Source organism: Mirounga angustirostris, unplaced genomic scaffold, assembly GCF_029215605.1.
Source record: "Mirounga angustirostris isolate CCGP_5_RB_7025 unplaced genomic scaffold, mMirAng1.0.hap1 SCAF_4, whole genome shotgun sequence".
In the NCBI taxonomy this organism is placed as follows: domain Eukaryota; kingdom Metazoa; phylum Chordata; class Mammalia; order Carnivora; family Phocidae; genus Mirounga; species Mirounga angustirostris.
The window spans coordinates 158,404,058-158,419,407 of NW_026991712.1; the positions used below are offsets into that span (position 1 = coordinate 158,404,058).

At 42.6% G+C, this 15,350-nt stretch overlaps 1 protein-coding gene across 23 annotated transcripts in view; it reads left to right on the forward strand.

Annotated features, from left to right (window-relative positions):
* Positions 1-229: 229 nt before the first annotated feature.
* Positions 230-15,350, forward strand: part of SCMH1 (Scm polycomb group protein homolog 1) — a 176,386-nt gene continuing 161,265 nt past the window's right edge. For 15 of the 23 annotated variants that reach the window (XM_064589337.1, XM_064589336.1, XM_064589334.1 and 12 more), the window contains exon 1: positions 231-428. The gene's annotated coding sequence lies outside the window, so the exon portion shown is untranslated. Of the gene's footprint in view, positions 429-15,350 lie in introns of all 23 variants that reach the window. The other 8 variants (XM_064589342.1, XM_064589343.1, XM_064589340.1 and 5 more) reach the window with 3 other exon arrangements.

Here is a 15,350-nt window from a genome sequence, read left to right on the forward strand (position 1 = left end):
CCGTCCGGGAGACGCGGCGCGGAGAACCGGGCCGGGCGCGGATCCGGACTCCGGGTGGGAGGCGACGGGGCTAACGGGGCCGGGCCGCTCGGTGGCGCCCTCCCCACGCAGCCCCGCCCCGCCCCCCGCGCGCGGGCCCAACGGCCAAGGCGCGCGCCACCCTGCGGCGGGAGGGGGAGGGGGAGGTGGGGGAGGTGGGGGGGGAGGGGGAGGAGAAGGGGGCGGGGCCGAGGACCCGCCGCCGCCGCCGCCGCCGCCGCCACCGCCGCGGTCGAGCCCACCGCCGCCAGCCCGCCGGACAGCCCGCCCGCCGCCCTCCGGAGCCGCCCCCGCCCGCCCCCTTCGCGCGTCCGCTCCGGGTCCCTGCGCAGCGGAAACATGGCGGCGGGAAGGGAGTGAGCCGCCCCGCGCCGCCTCTGCGCCCGCAGGTAAGCGCCTCCGCCGCCGCCTCCGCTCCCCGGGCAAGCCCGCGCCCTGAGGGCTCTGGGCCGGCGGGGGCCGCCCCGGGCGAGGAGGCGGTGGCGGGACCTGCCCGGCCGCCGCCCCCGCCCCTCGGGGCCCGCCGGCGGGCCGTCTGCCGGCTGTCGGGCCGGGGGCCTGTCTGTGGTGCGAGCGCGGCCGCGGCTCTTCGCGGCCGTGTCAGCCTGGCCCCCAGCCCCGGCGGCCTGCTGTGCCTCCGCGGCCGGGCGGGCGAGGCCCGGTGACCCGCCCGCGGCCCTGACGCGGTAGGGGCGCCCGGGGGGCCCGGCGGCGCAAACTCGAGGGCGGGGGCGCGTCTGGAGGGTCGGCGTCGCGGCGGGTCCGAGCGGCCGCCGCTCTGTCCGGGCAGGCGGGGCTGGGGGCGGCCGGGACGGTGGGCTTGGCGCCGAGGGCCGGGAGCCGGAGCGGCTATCAGTCTGCGGCGGGTCCGTCGCTCCGCTCGGACGCGACAACTGAGGGATGCCTGGGGGTCCGGGCGGCTCGGACCGAGGTCGGCGGGCGTGCGGAGGGCCCGGAGCTGTCAGCCGCGGTCCTCGGTCTGGCTCCGGCGGCGGGAGCTGCGCGGGGACACTCACGTGGGCCGCCGGAAACGGGCGGGGAGAGCAGGTTTCAAACCTCGGGGCCGCGGGGCACCGCGGAGGGCAAGCGGCCAAGCGGGCTGGACCCGGGGTACAGCTGAGCGCCAGCCGGAGAGGAATGAAAGGGGTTTCCGGGAGACGGGCGAACCCCAGAACATCTCCAGACTGGAAGGGAATTTAAAGTCATCTAGGGCTCCTTTCTCCCATCGCATACCAAAGTCCCTTTGAAAATCCCCAAATCCACCCTAATCATTTGAACTAACCTGTTTGAACACCTCCTCCAGTCATGGGAAACCCATTTCTCCCCAAGGAAACCCGTTCTGTTCCTGACGGCTTTGGTTTTGAGAAATATCGTTTGGTTCAAAGAAACCGCTGCCTCCCATTCTTTCTAGTTCCTTTCCCGTGTGGACAGCTGTTGAGGTATCTGAAGATAGTAATCATGTCCCCAGAGTCTTGTCTTCTCTTCACTAATTCCAGTTCCTTCAGTTGTTTCTTACATGCCGAGGTTCTCCGATCCCTTCTCTGAATGAGCTTGACCGTATCCTATTTAAAGGAGAGCTACTTAATGTGTGTGAGGAGACAGAACCTATTAAGTTTCTCCAAGAAGTTCCTTGGTCCTTTGAAAGATTGACCTGCTTAAATAAAAAGTATCCCCTTCCTAATTTCTGTGCTGTATTTTGAACTTTTTTTTTTTTAAATCCAATATGTTAAAACGAACTGAAAGAGATCCTGTTTTGTGAAGATGTTTGGGTTTCCCTCGTTTTTAAATAAATGTCTATAAACACTTTATCAGATGAGCTGATGTATATCAAAGGATAGCAATGCACCATGAGAATAGGAGAGATTATTTTTACTCTGAAAAAGGATTGAGACTCAGTTTGGGGCCAGACTGCAATTTAATATTTAGTTGGAGAGGGACATGCTTATTACATTGAACTCTTTGCTCTGTTTCTAACTGCCAGCAGAAGGCCCAAAATTACTATGAAAAAGAACAGTTTCTGTTGCTCACTTACTAGCATTCTTTTTTATTTTTTGCTTTTTCATCATTTAGCCTTGGTATGTGAGGGTTAAGTTTTTAAAAAGTGTCTTTTACCAATATCCTAAACTATCCTAAGCAACCCTGCAGGTTAGTAATTTTTAAGCCCAGCAGAGATGTGATGGCCTTGTAGATAAAATGCCAAACTCTTGTATCTGGGACCCTGTTCAAATTCTAAGCAAAGTTTCACTGTCTTTGTAACATAGGCAAGCACATACCAGCAGTCAGAATTGGTTCTTTATCTTTGTTCTTGTGTCTTTATTTTTTAAATTGGTCGGTGGTTTTGAAGTTTGCAGCACACATGTCAAGTTTTGATTTCTGGTTTGTTTGTGCAAATGCTATTTCCCTTTTACGTTAAGTTGGGTAAAAATTTGTATAGAACCATTCTGTACAGAACTATACAGGCTCAGGAAAGGCTCTGGTTCCTTCCCTTCAAAGAACTTGAAGTTAGTGGTTGGAAATACTGAAAACTCTGTGAGAAAGAACTGGTGTGAATATACCACTACAATTTTAAACTCAACATGTCCTAAACTTTACTCCTATCCATCTACTTTGTGTCAGGAACTATGCTTATGTACTGTGTTTAGCTGGGTATACAAAGATGAATAAGATATATTTTCAATCCTTGTGGAGCTGGTAAATTAAATGCCCAGGGGCACCTGGGTGGCTCAGGCGTTAAGCGTCTGCCTTCGGCTCCGGTCATGATCCCAGGGTGCTGGGATCGAGTCCCACATCGGGCTCCCTCCTCCAGGGGAAGCCTGCTTCTCCCTCTCCCACTCCTGCTGCTTGTTCCTGCTTTCGCTATCTCTGTCTCTGTCAGATAAATAAATAAAATCTTTAAAAAAAAAAATTAAATGCCCAAATAGGTCATCTCAGAATAAAAGGTGAGAGGGATGCATTTGATGCTGTGGTTGCCCCAAGGTCGGGGCGTTTAGACTAGCGTGGGCCTTGAGGGAAGGCTTTGGGAAGAGGTGACACCTGACTCATATAATAAATGGTAAGAAGACAGTCATGCAGAGAAGAGTAAAAAGTGTGCTTCCAACAGAGAAAACAGCTCAAGGAAAGGCATCAGTGTGAGAGAAGGAATGGCTTGCATAAAAAACCACAAGTGGGGGACACCTGGGTGGCTCAGTTGGTTAAGTGTCTGCCTTCAGCTCAGGTCATGATTCCAGGGTCCTGGGATCGAGTCCCACATCGGGCTCCCTGCTCAGCCAGGAGCCTGCTTCTCCCTCTGCCTGCTGCTGTCTCTCTTTCTCCCTGACAATAAATAAAGTCTTAAAAAAAAAAAAAAGAAAAGAAAAGAAAACCACAAGCGGTTTGAAACTGCTAAGAATATAACAAGAAAGACCTGGGTGGGCACCTGGGTGGCTCAGTCGGTTAAGCATCTACTTTTGGCTCAGGTCATGATCCCAGGGTCTTGGAATCAAGTCCCACATTGGGCTCTCTGCTCAGTGGGGAGTCTGCTTCTCCTTCTCACTCTCCCTCTGTCTTCTCCCTCCCTCTCTCTCTCTCTGTCAAATAAATAAAATCTTTTTTTAAAAAGACATAAATGGTAAGCTGTAAGGCTGCAAATACAGGCAGAGACCATATCATAGTAGACCTTGTCCTTGTATGCATAGGTATCTTGAAATTAATTCAGTGGGTGATTTTTTTAATCACTGAAAAGTTTTTATCAGACGTGGGTAGAATACATTTTTTTTTAAAGATTTATTTATTTATTTGAGAGAGCGAGAATGAGAGAGAGAGAGAGTACATGAGAGGGGGGAGGGTTAGAAGGAGAAGCAGGCTCCTCGCCAAGCAGGGAGCCCGATGCGGGACTCGATCCAGGGACTCCAGGATCATGACCTGAGCCGAAGGCAGTCGCTTAACCAACTGAGCCACTCAGGTGCCCTGGTAGAATACATTTTTAAAATGTGGTCATAGGGATGAGAAGAAAGGGATGAAGTTTCGAGAATCTGTGAGGCTTTATGATTGATTGGATGTGTAGATGAGAGGGGCCAGGAGTCCAGCATGATGCTCAGAGTTTTGGTTTGGGTGACTAGGGGGATGGTGGTGACATTAACTGAGACAGGAAACACTAGATGACGAATTCAGTTTTGGACTTGAAGATTTTTCAGTAGCTTGAGTTAAATCAGTGAACAAATGTAGTGGAAGTAAGCTAGAAAAAAGGGAGGTTGTGGTCAGAAAGTGGAATATTGGAGTTAACTTGTGTGGTATGGAGCTCTTCTAGGTGACAGCTAGGTCTCTGTGTGTGGGTAGCTGAGGTACAGCAGAGGTGAAGGTCCGTGAAGCTGAGTATGACAGGAACTGCGAGGTTGTTGTATTGAATGGGTCATCTGTGTGGATAGGGAAGTGATTTAGGATGCTAGGGTGTGGGGAAGAGGATGATTGTGACCCAGGTGCGGTGAGTGGAGGGGATTAATCAAGAGGGTGGCAGATGACAGATGAAGAGGAGGGGTAGAGAGTGATACAGCCAGATGGTGGACACCTCAAAGGAGGAGGAATTTTTAAACGGAAGAGTGGAAAAGTAGTGGTTTTTTTTACTTTTCCTTCTTGGGAGCAGGGTTCTGATCTCTTCGTCTTTATTCAGGACTCATATTAATCACTTTTGGCTCTGAAGAGTCTGTTCTTAGTCTTGAAAAGTAGGAGGGCAAGTACCCTATATCACTTCCTTTCTGCTGATGCTTAATGACAAAAAAGTCAATGGAGGTTTCCCCATTGATGATTAGTAGGTGGATAGGAAACAATCAGATAAAGCAGTGAGGTTATACTCACGGTTTCTGGGAAGAGTTAGAAACTCTTTGAGAGTTACATTTTGAGTTAGAAAGAGCAAGATTCAAATCTGGCCTCTGTCACCTACTAACCTTAGGACTATAAGCAAATTGTCTAACCTGTGTGACTTTCAGTGTCCTTACCTATAAAAAATAAATTCCTATTTCATACGGTGTCACAAAGATTACATGAAATTATGTGTATCAAATCACTAGAAAAGCAATTCAAAGGAAATGTTAGTTCTCTTTCAGCTACCTTTAAGGGACTTAAGCTCTGCTGGCTGAACTTTTCTCACGCTTACTTAAATTATAAGGCAATAAATACTCAAAGAGAGGAAAAGCAAAGGGATGCAGAGTTCAGAGGAGGGAGCCATCATTTCTCAATATTGGAAGCAAGGTTAGGTTTCACACTCAAATTTCATTTGGGCATTGGATAACAAATTTCAGTACATTAAATAATTTAGGTGGAGATACAAAGGGAGAAAAGTATAGGGTATGTTTGTTAAAAATGGATAGTTGCTGGGCGCCTGGGTGGCTCAGTTGGTTAAGCGACTGCCTTGAGCGGCTCAGGTCATGATCCTGGAGTCCCGGGATCAAGTCCCGCATCAGGCTCCCTGCTCGGCAGGGAGTCTGCTTCTCCCTCTGACCCTCCTCCCTCTCATGCTCTCTGTCTCTCATTCTCTCTCTCAAAATAAATAAATAAATAAAATCTTAAAAAAAAAAAAATGGATAGTTGCTACAGGTCTGAGTATTGTGTAAGTCAACAGTGAGCGATATGGCAGGAGAGATGGGCTGGGGCCATAGTATTAAAGACCTGGAACTATGTAGTTTGGACTTGATGCTAGATAGACTAGGGAACCATAGATTGTATATCCTCTCTCCCTACCTCAGTTTCCTATCTAAAATTTATAGTTTCAGGACTTGGGATTTTTGTTTGAAGTAAACCAAGTAAGAAATTCCACATTTGAAAACAAGGCCAGTTGTAGGTTAAAAAAAATAACTTAAGATTTGTTTTATAGTTGTAATTTAATCTCTGAGATAACCTTGCTTGGTAGGTAGGCTTACTGGAGTTAAGAAACATATAAGATCTTACTGGTAGAAAGTGACTAAAGATGCTTTGATTTCAAAATTTGTCTTTTTTATACTAAATGTCACTGTTAATTGTACAACCCTGGGCTGGTCACTTTGCCTCTCTGGTCCTCAGTTCCCTCATTTTTGTTAGGTGTAAGGTTTAACTAAGATAGGAAGTGTAAAGCACTTTACATAATGTCAGTTACATAATAGGCACTCAGATGTTGCCCCTCCCCTCAAACCATTGCCAAGGCCTTAGTGCTAACTCCCTAGCCACCAGGGCACTGCTAGAATTATTTTGATAACCTTATGGCCATATAAAGCCATCAAGTCTTATCATTTTTTGTCTTTGTCCTATCCCCTCTACTCACCTGTCTTCTTTCTATACTGCTTTTCCCGTGCTGACTTGGCTTCTTCCTCCTCTCTCCCAACCCTGCTTATTCGTTCCCTCTCATACCTTTCCATTTCCTCTCTGAAACCCCTATTTCCTACCCTATTAACCATCTTACTAGATTTTGTGTGTGTGTTTTGGCCTTAAATGGAAGTCAGGCTCTCACCTGGGGAGTCATGGAGAGCAGCACTATCACTTGCTCTGTAGTTCTTTTAAATGGGGGCAGCACATTCTCCCACACTGTGTGCCAAATGAGAGAGATGAGGATGACCGCAGTTTTCTGTGCACCACGATTTCCAGACCATTACTTGTCCATCTTAAGATAGCTGTGTTCTGTAGTGCAGGGGCTATACCACTCTTGTCTTCTTGTATATAGATCTTCTCCATCACTTAGGACCTAGCTTGTGCAGTCTTCCTTTCTACCTCAGTTTCCATCCTCACCCTTAGTCACTTCAGTATTCACACAGATGATTGTTTCTCCAGCACAGTAGCATCTTCAACTCAAGTGATCATCAGAGTCACACCATGGGCCTTATCACCCAGAGATGGCCCGCCTCTGAAATTATAAATGAGGACATGCAGCATTGTTCAGAATGTCTTCCACCTCACCTTTGACTATCTCCATCAGTTGTTTGATCTCAGTGAGGCCTATCTTCACTTCCTTCCCTATCCAGCTTAATTTCCTTAGTCAAAAATTTATTTCATTCACTCTCTTGCCATTAATCCTCTATCCCCTTGTTCCACTGTTCTTCTGTCCTTGTCTGGGCAGAATCTCAAACCTTGCTGAATCAAACCTGTTTCTTCTTGGCAGTAGTAGCTCTGAGCCCTGCTGGAGAAAAATCACATGCTTATACATTACTGTGATGGGGCCTTCAATACCAAGTCATTTCTTTGCCCTAGTCTCTATGAGGTCCTATGTCACACCTGTTTCTTAAAACTATACCTATATTTTCTTGTTTATTCTTCTTTCCCAGGGCTACATCTCTGACCCCCATCTTTTCATTGCCTTCAACCTCTTTCTCTCTTCCGACTCCTTTTCTTTTTTTTTTATTTAAATCTGCTTAGGAGTCTCCTGTCTTCAAGTAAATCTTGTAAATAAAATCTTAAGTCCATGTTTCCTTCCAGGTACCATCGAGTCTCCTACCCTTTACTCAAACTTCTTGAGTTATATACATTTAATATATAAACTTTCTCATTCTTACCTCTCCATTGCATTCTGGTTTTAGTCTCCATCACTTAATAAGTTTCAGTTTCCTTATCTGAAGATGAGAATAATAATAGTACCTATTAAGTACTATAGTACCTTAAGATTTTTTGTGATTTTGTGTGTGTATGTGATTTTTTTAAGTGAGGGAACCTGTATGAAAGAGCTCTGCACAGTGTCCAGCACATTGTAGCAATGCTGTGTATGTTACATTCATATATGTTACTTTTGTTATTGCTTTTTATTTAATCTTCAAAACACTCATGAGGAGATAAGTCTCCTTATTTTGCAAAGAAAGAAAGCTGAGATGTAAAGTTTTAGAAACTTGCCCAAATCATACAGTCTCCGAACTGCTGTGATCAGGATCATCAACCTTCTCCTTGTTGGTAACGCCAGGGGGAGGCAGGCAATTTTCAGGCCTTTGCAGCAGCATTTCAGATTCATAATTCCCTCTTCCTCAAAGCATTCTTTTTCCTTTGGCTTTGGTGCACTTCAGCATGTTGGGTCCTCCCTGGCCACTTCATCCCAAGTGTTTTTTGGATGAGAGCTTCCCTTCTCTTGCCTGTCTTTGGTCCTAAGCCACCTTCTGTACATGCCCTTAGCAATCTCATCTACTCACTTGGCTTACAGTAACATCTATATGCTCACGACTCAGATTTCTATCTATAGTCAAGATAATCTCTTCTGAGTGTTAGAACTATATATTTAGCTACCTGTAGTCAGCTTTACAAGTAGCTAGGTATCATACCTACTTTAAAATCAATATGTCCCATCACTACAGGTCCCAATATACTATGTGAAAACCTTCTGAAATTGAAATGGACCTAATAAAAAGACATTCCTTAAGAGATATTTCTTAAGGGGCGCCTGGGTGGCTCAGTCGTTAAGCGTCTGCCTTCGGCTCAGGTCATGATCCCAGGGTCCTGGGATCTAGCCCCACATCGGGCTCCCTGCTCCGCGTGAAGCCTGCTTCTTCTTCTCCCACTCTCCCTGCTTGTGTTCCCTCTCTCGCTGTGTCTCTCTCTGTCAAATAAATAAATAAAATCTTTAAAAAAAAAAAAGAGAGATTTCTTTTTTTTTTTTTTTAAAGATTTTATTTATTTATTTGAGAGAGAGAGAGAATGAGAGAAAGCACATGAGAGGGGTTAGAGTCAGAGGGAGAAGCAGACTCCCTGCCGAGCAGGGAGCCCGATGCGGGACTCGATCCAGGGACTCCAGGATCATGACCTGAGCCGAAGGCAGTCGCTTAACCGACTGAGCCACCCAGGCGCCCAAGAGAGAGATTTCTTAAAACAAAGTCAGTATGTCCCAAACTGAACACAACATCCTTGCAACTTTTCTTGCCCCGCCTTTGTTTAAGAAAATTTCTCTTCCTCAAGGGTGATTCTGGTTTAGAGAAATTTATGTTTATTCGGTAAATAATTATTGTTGATCACTCAGAGATATTTAAGGCATAGTCCGTTCTGTCAGGGAGCTCACTGTTTATGAGGGGAAGGTAAGACACATACTTAACTAACTCTAATATGTAACTCTATAAACACTCCAGAAATTCAGTGGAGTGGAAGAGAGGTCACTGACTTCTGTGGTGGTCTTGTAAAGTCTCCAGGTTCATTGCTTAAGGAAGGCTCAACATACATAATCCGAGAATAGAACCTGAGATGGAAAGGATGAGAATTTGGGAACAGAGTTGCTTTTGGAAAGATAAAAGTGAAAAATTTGTCCTTTCTCTTAAATCCTTGACATATTACAAACTCCACTTAAAAAAATTCTCATAGGATAGATTAGTTCTAATTGTGCCTTGACAGAAAGTGTCATAGGTTCAGTTATCAGCAGTTTATTGGAGCATTCTGTTGAACATGCACTCCGTGTTAGACACTTGAAAGAGAGATTAATAAGAAATATTCAAGGGCACCTGGGTGGCTCATTTGGTTGAGCATCTGACTCTTGATTTTGGCTCAGGTCATGATCTCAGGGTCATGAAATCAAGTCCTGTGTTGGGCTCTGCACTCAGAAGGAAGTCTGCTTGTCTCTCTTCCTCTGCTTCTCCCCCCCTCAAATAAATAAACAAAATCTTTTAAAAAATTAAAGAAAATATTTGGTGCTGTGCAGGCATTTGGTCTACTAGAAGAGACAAAAATGATAATTATATTACAGTATAGTAAGTGCTAAAGCAGTGGTAGGTGCGGCATGGTAGGATTTCTATGTATCTGTTATGGGCTGAATTATGTCTCTTGTTCCCCTCCCCCTCAAAATTTGTATGTTGAAGTCCTAACCCCCAATATTTCGGAATGTGACTGTATTTGGAGATAGGGCCTTTAAAGTAGTAATTAAGATAAAATGGGGTCATATGGATGGGCCCTCATCCATTATGACTTGTGTCATAGTAGAAGAAGAGGTTAGGACACAGATACACACAAAGGAAAGACCATGTCAAGAGAGAGGGAGAAAACAGCCATCTATATAAGCCTAGGTGAGAGGCCTCAGAAGAAATCAACCCTGCTGACACCTTGATCTTGAACTTCTAGCCTGTGAAACTGTGAGGAAATACATTTCTGTTGTTTCAGCTATCCAGTCTGTGGTCTTTGTTATGGCAGCCTGAGCACACAAATTTACAATATCCATTCCAGAGGACTTTAGATCTCCTTCTGCCTGGGAGTTTCAGGGATGATATAGATGACACTGGGATGATGTTGGAAGGTGAGGAAGGATAGATAATTACTGTTGCATGTTATTGAAGGATGTCACACACATTTTCTTATTTAATTTGAAATACATAATAACGCTGTTAGGTAGGATTCCAGATCATTATAAACTCTATATACTGATAAGAAACTGAGGTGCAGGTGGAGTAAATGATGTGCCCAATATCAAACAGTCAGTGTCAGAACAGCTCACTACAGATTTTGTACTTTGTCCAGAATGATCCATTGCCTCCTGTGACCTCCTTTTTAAGACCCTGTGCTGTCTGAGCTTCTTACTGTTTCTATTGCAAGTCATCATGTATTAATTTCTGTTTATTTTGAAACATATAAAGGCTGCTGCATTGTTTTTTCCCTTTACATTTACTGTAAATGTTATAATTGTTAGCTTTAAAAATTAAAGCATATGCATATTGTATATTCATTTTAATCACTATGTCTTCTACTCATTGGCATATTATAGTATATTTCCAAGTGTTCTCTTATTTATTATAATTGTTTTACACTCATGCTATGTAGACTTTCCTCTGGGGCATACAAACATGATGGAAATAAAGGCTATTTTAGTCATTATGTCCTGGAAAGTATAATAGAAAACATGAGAGCCAGTATACTTGTTCTTGGAGAGATTTAAAAAGAGAGCAGACAACCATTTGTCTTAGATTATTTAGAATTTTAGACTTCCAACCTTGATATTTTGGTGTTCTATCTTATCTCCAATATCCTTCAGTTACCGAGGACTATCAGAAAGTCTTCAAACGAGAGTAAATTTTTTTCTTTAAAAATAAATGAATTTTCAAGATGAATTTGGGAGTGTAAAAGTTTATTTTTTTAAAAGATTTTATTGTTTGAGAGAGTGAGAGAGCATGAGCGGGGGTGGGAAGGGGCAGAGGGAGAGGGAGAAACAGACTTCCCTCTGAGCAGGGAACCCTACTCGGGGCTCAGTCTCAGGGCCCCAAGATTACCACCTGAGCCGAAGGCAGACACTTAACTGACTGAGCCACCCAAGTGCTCTGGGAGTATAAAAGTTTATAAGGCCTAATAGGCATAGGGAATCATAATTCCAAATTAAGGGAATATAGTTAAAACATCTCATTTCTTTGTGTGTTTGTTCAGTTTCTCATTCATTGATTCAACAAATATTTATTAATGTCTACTGACTGCCAGACACTGCTACGTACAGTGGCAAAGATGAATGCCACAATTTTTTTTGAATACCATAATTTTTAAAATGCAAAGACAAGCCACAGAATTAAAGAACATATATGTAGTACATGTACCTATCTGTAATTATAAAGGATTCCTACAAATAGATTCAAAAAAGACAAATTCATAGAAATATAACAAGGCATAAAGGTGGCACCCTAAATATTTATTAGTCGTTGACCAATAATTAAGGGCAAATTAAAGCTCTAATGAGATGTCATTTCAAACCTATTAGATTGGCAAAAATTAAGAAGTCTGATAATATCAAATAGGATGTAGAGTTAAGGGAACTCTTGGACACTATTGATGGGAATAGAAATTGTACAATCATGGCGAAGAACAATTTGGCAATATCTATTAAAACTAAAGTACATATAACCTATAGTCCAACAATTCTAGGTCCAGGGTCATAAAACTGGAATCTCATTCTCTTGTGTCTTGGCCCAAGAAGTCTAATGGAAGAATCACCAGACGTTTGAGTGGCTTCTCTATATCAGGCACATAATAGGTACCTGAAAAAACATGAAGGCATGTGAAATTATTTCAGAATTTATTTATCCAATATAAAAGTAACAACCTGCATCTTCTGTGTTTGTTTATACGTATCCCGCTTTTTTCCAGAATGTATTTAAAGCATACCAACCCTGTGTAACATACCATACAAATAAAGGGAATAACTTTTTTTTGAGTATCTTTGAGACACATTGCAACATGCAGATGTATGTTGTTCTCACCCACCTGCAAAAAGGTATTACTAGCTCCACTTTATGCATAAGCAAATGGAGACTGAAAGATACCTGGCCAAAATCATACAATTTATAAGTGATAGGACTCCGTTTCAAACCCAGACCAACCTGACTTCAACCCTAGACCCCTTCGCATGTCACCTTGTGCACTCCCCACAAGCAGTGTTACATAGTTCTGATACTCTGTCCAGGAGGCAAGCTTGACTTGTAAGAATTGACTTTTTTTTTTTTAACTGAAACCACGGTTAATGGAGGACTACTGTATATAATTTAAGCCCCCTATGTGTGCTTCCCAGCATTATTTCCAGTCTTTTCTCCCCCACCTTCCCATTCAGAGATGCCCACTATCCATATAAACTTTTTTCACCTCAGGGCCTCATACGTGTCGTGTGACGACAAAAATATGCCAAATGCTACTCAACAGAGAGGACTCAGACAAATGTAAAAGATTCTTACCACATAATATTGCCTGTTATTTGAAAGCAACATGCCATTATTTGGTAGGATTTTTGTAGCTAAGTTCCCATACTTGCTTCTGAACAAGAGTGATGCCGTTCCTACAGGAATGTTACTTTATTTGAGCTATTTGTGTGACACTAAAATAGTGCTAATGCCTATTGCCATCACATATGAGTTACATAGTTATTTTTTCTGCAAATGCTTTATAAGGTTGATAAGATTCTTGGAGTGATACTAATTTAGAAGTCCTGGATTGAGTTTTTAAGAAAAAATTTTTTGAGAAGTCTCTTAATCACAGAGTTTATAGTTCTTCTAAGTATATTTTCATCATCAGTTGTAGTTGTACCTGCATTTAAAGGAAACCATCATAGAAATCTATCTTCAAAGACATATTCTGTAAATAATTACTAGTGACCCTAGATATCCTCTCTCTATATATAGAAAGCTTTGAAAATATTACTAAACAAATACCAGCAGAGCCAGCAATTTTGCTTCTTTCTTGCTCCAGAACTTACTCTCCAAATGATCCAGTTGTTGTCCCTTTGACTTAATTACTTAATGCAACTTTACCTAGTGAATAAACAAGGATTGGTTGTTTGGGCTGAATGCTGTTAACTGCCTTAACAATGAGTAGATTTTTTTTTTATGCTGACCTGGATATTTAGGTGTCAAAGTTGTCCTTTTGAGAACTGCTATTTGAATTTGGTAAAATGTTAAGTAATGTTTTTGTTGACTTCTTTATTCTCAACACTAACAATTTTCTTTTGATATGTTAAATTCCTTAATGATGGTATTTAAATAAACCATTAGGCTGAAAAGAAATGTCAATTCAGACAATTTACCATTTTGCTGGTGTTTCTGAATATTAGTTACCAATGAAAACCTATATTTAGGTGCCTAATACAGTAAATGTTTACATAGTAAGTGCTCAAATACATGTTGGTTAAACCCAAATTTGAATTAATGGACTGTTTTCATGATACATATTTTTCTTTTTTGTGCTCTTTCCCTCTATATTAAGAGGGAAATGTATTTTACACTGACCATATTTTGGAAATAGATTTGTTGCCTGATGGAAAGGGGTTTAAATCTTAGGTCTTTCACCCCTAATCTACCAAAATGATACTGAGTTTATTCCATTGATCAGACACGTTTAGCAATCCCTGATGTATTTGTAGGCCTTACAATATCCTGGTAGGCAAGGCAATGTCTTAGATTTTCCATGCCCCGCTATATGCATACTGTGGTGGATTCTGATATGGTGGTGGGCTCTTGGTATATTTTAAATAAGTATTGTTACAGTGTTCTTCCTCTGTATTGCTGGGAAATAACAATTACTGTTTCATCAGTATGGGAGGAGACAATCAGACTTTTGTTTTTCCAATTTGCTTGATCATCTGGAACACACATTAAGAATAACAGATACCTTGACTTGAAGATTCTATTTTAGTAGATTTGAGGTAGTGCCTCTGGTGATCCTTTTGGAAAAGAAGCAGCACTCTAGTTTTTTTAAATGTTGGTAGTATATTAACACTTTTTGGTTGTAAAGAACAGAAACCCAGCATAAATGGATTGAAGCAAAAAAGGAATTTATTGGCTCACTTAATTTGAAATAGGGCCTGGTGAAGGGAGTTATTAATAAACTGCTCCTTGCTTCTAGATTATATCCCAACTTTATCAAGCAAGGAGTGCATAACAGAGGTGCTTGAAAGGACCCTAGGAGAATCAAGACTCTGTTATGTCTCAGTCTTATCCATAGTTGTAGGTCCTGCCTTTCTGCCTTTACTTGTACCATTTTTAGCCCTGGGTAATTTTCCAGTTTAGGAGGCCTCCTGTTCAGGCTCTAGGCAAAATGAAAATTTTTTAGAAAAGCCCTGTTTGCTACCCAGTGTTTTCAGATTGACCAGCTTAACTCAGGATTGATATTCCCCATTATGCAGTGGTATGGCCTTACAGGTTATTCAATATTTTGAATATCTCACTTGTTTCATATTAAGCATGTTTTTATAGGAACTGATTGAAGGTCACCTATATAGCCAATACACATCACATCCTGCATTTTCCCTACCATGTCTCTTTGCAATGTACCTCAGTAGTGGTGAGTCCTGGTACAAAACAGACCACAGTATGATCAGCTTTCTCATACCACATACGGATGGCCAGCCTCTCAGCATGAGCTAGAGCTCTACACTGTTGTGTTCTTAACCTTAATCCAGTCAGTTCTAAATTTTAGGGAACCCTCTTCCAAATACCAGTTTTGGTATCATATGGATACTTGGGGTTGCAAGCAATAGAAACCAACTCTAGTTAACTTTGTCTATGGCAGTGACTCCCAAATCTTGCTGATTATCAGAAACACCTGGAGAGATTTTTAAATTAAAAATCCAATGGATACCACCCCCCCTCAAAAAAAATTAAATTAGGATTTCCAGGGGAATGGAACGCAGAAATTAGTATTTTTAAAAAGCCCTCTAGGTGACTATGATGCTTGCCCACTGTTACCTATTTGAGTGAACAACCTCAAATTCATCTATTTGCCTTGGCCTAAAAACTTGACTTTTTCTCCATTTTCAGCTCATTACTAATACCCATTAGGTCTGTATCCTATCTAATGAGTCTTTCCACCTGTATCTTTTGTTGTAGCCTAAGGTGTCATAATTCCTTTTGGACCATCATATTAAACCCCTAAATGGTTTTCCTGCTTCTGCT